The sequence below is a fragment of the Triturus cristatus genome, chromosome 4_1, assembly GCF_964204655.1.
Source record: "Triturus cristatus chromosome 4_1, aTriCri1.1, whole genome shotgun sequence".
In the NCBI taxonomy this organism is placed as follows: domain Eukaryota; kingdom Metazoa; phylum Chordata; class Amphibia; order Caudata; family Salamandridae; genus Triturus; species Triturus cristatus.
The window spans coordinates 121,697,304-121,699,803 of record NC_140585.1 but is presented as its reverse complement, the minus strand read 5'-3'; the positions used below and the strand labels follow the sequence as shown (position 1 = coordinate 121,699,803).

At 39.0% G+C, this 2,500-nt stretch overlaps 1 non-coding gene across 1 annotated transcript; it reads right to left on the bottom strand.

Annotated features, from left to right (window-relative positions):
- Window positions 1-1,857: 1,857 nt before the first annotated feature.
- TRNAA-AGC (transfer RNA alanine (anticodon AGC)) lies at window positions 1,858-1,930 on the bottom strand. The gene has a single exon. It is a non-coding gene; the product is annotated as a tRNA-Ala (tRNA).
- Window positions 1,931-2,500: the final 570 nt, after the last annotated feature.

The window sequence follows — 2,500 nt, the reverse complement described above, 5'->3', positions numbered from 1 at the left end:
GAAATCAAATTCCTCTCACGTGCTATAGAATACCTAAACACTTTTGATTAAACCACTTTAGTTGTTATAATGACACCAAATTTGAAAGCCATCTGTGACTTTTCTGTTCTTACTCTGCAACAACCATGGCAATTACAAGTTAAAAAGTAAAATGTATGCAAATTTTAGAATGGAGAATGCGGGCACGATCCCGCTACCTCTCGCATGCTAAGCGAGCGCTCTACCATTTGAGCTAATTCCCCTGTGTGCTCACTCAGCATCACATTTCAAAAGTAACGTTACTGCTGTCCACACTTTATTTTAAGTCTAATTGCCCATAACATGAGTGTTCAGTTCACTCCTAAATGATGCCTTAACTACACCTAGGGGATGTTTTACACTTCAGGTTGGCATGTTTAGTACTTGAATAGGAGTGATATCACTGTATGTTAACCTAGACTCAGGCCCTACCTAATCTTGGAGATACATTTCTCATGAATGAGTAACCAAGGGAGATACAATTTTTAGGAGTTAGTGCATGTCTAATGCAAGATTAATCACCATATTATGAGAGCCAATGCAATCATCCAGCAAAAAATACTCGTTTTCGCCCAACGTGGGGCTCGAACCCACGACCCGAAGATTAAGAGTCTCATGCTCTACCGACTGAGCTAGCCGGGATCCCACTTAAATATGGTATGCAGACTCATCATTTTTTATTAAGGAAAACCGTTTCTGGATATTCCTCTGCTCTTGTTTTGCAAGGAACTTCACTTTTATACATCCTTCAGAGGAAAGAATGTCAAGTAAAATAAGACGAAATGAAAATGGAAGGTGTGAAATTTTCATTTTGAGATTGCATAAGAAATCAAATTCCTCTCACGTGCTATAGAATACCTAAACACTTTTGATTAAACCACTTTAGTTGTTATAATGACACCAAAATTGAAAGCCATCTGTGACTTTTCTGTTCTTACTCTGCAACAACCATGGCAATTACAAATTAAAAAGTAAAATGTATGCAAATTTTAGAATGGAGAATGCGGGCATCGATCCCGCTACCTCTCGCATGCTAAGCGAGCGCTCTACCATTTGAGCTAATTCCCCTGTGTGCTCACTCAGCATCACATTTCAAAAGTAACGTTACTGCTGTCCACACTTTATTTTAAGTCTAATTGCCCATAACATGAGTGTTCAGTTCACTCCTAACTGATGCCTTAACTACACCTAGGGGATGTTTTACACTTCAGGTTGGCATGTTTAGTACTTGAATAGGAGTGATATCACTGTATGTTAACCTAGACTCAGGCCCTACCTAATCTTGGAGATACATTTCTCATGAATGAGTAACCAAGGGAGATACAATTTTTAGGAGTTAGTGCATGTCTAATGCAAGATTAATCACCATATTATGAGAGCCAATGCAATCATCCAGCAAAAAATACTCGTTTTCGCCCAACGTGGGGCTCGAACCCACGACCCTGAGATTAAGAGTCTCATGCTCTACCGACTGAGCTAGCCGAGGTCCCACTTAAATATGGTATGCAGACTCATCATTTTTTATTAAGGAAAACTGTTTCTGGATATTCCTCTGCTCTTGTTTTGCAAGGAACTTCACTTTTATACATCCTTCAGAGGAAAGAATGTCAAGTAAAATAAGACGAAATGAAAATGGAAGGTGTGAAATTTTCATTTTGAGATTGCATAAGAAATCAAATTCCTCTCACGTGCTATAGAATACCTAAACACTTTTGATTAAACCACTTTAGTTGTTATAATGACACCAAAATTGAAAGCCATCTGTGACTTTTCTGTTCTTACTCTGCAACAACCATGGCAATTACAAGTTAAAAAGTAAAATGTATGCAAATTTTAGAATGGAGAATGCGGGCATCGATCCCGCTACCTCTCGCATGCTAAGCGAGCGCTCTACCACTTGAGCTAATTCCCCTGTGTGCTCACTCAGCATCACATTTCAAAAGTAACTTTACTGCTGTCCACACTTTATTTTAAGTCTAATTGCCCATAACATGAGTGTTCAGTTCACTCCTAACTGATGCCTTAACTACACCTAGGGGATGTTTTACACTTCAGGTTGGCATGTTTAGTACTTGAATAGGAGTGATATCACTGTATGTTAACCTAGACTCAGGCCCTACCTAATCTTGGAGATACATTTCTCATGAATGAGTAACCAAGGGAGATACAATTTTTAGGAGTTAGTGCATGTCTAATGCAAGATTAATCACCATATTATGAGAGCCAATGCTATCATCCAGCAAAAAATACTCGTTTTCGCCCAACGTGGGGCTCGAACCCACGACCCTGAGATTAAGAGTCTCATGCTCTACCGACTGAGCTAGCCGGGCTCCCACTTAAATATGGTATGCAGACTCATCATTTTTTATTAAGGAAAACTGTTTCTGGATATTCCTCTGCTCTTGTTTTGCAAGGAACTTCACTTTTATACATCCTTCAGAGGAAAGAATGTCAAGTAAAATAAGACGAAATGAAAATGGAA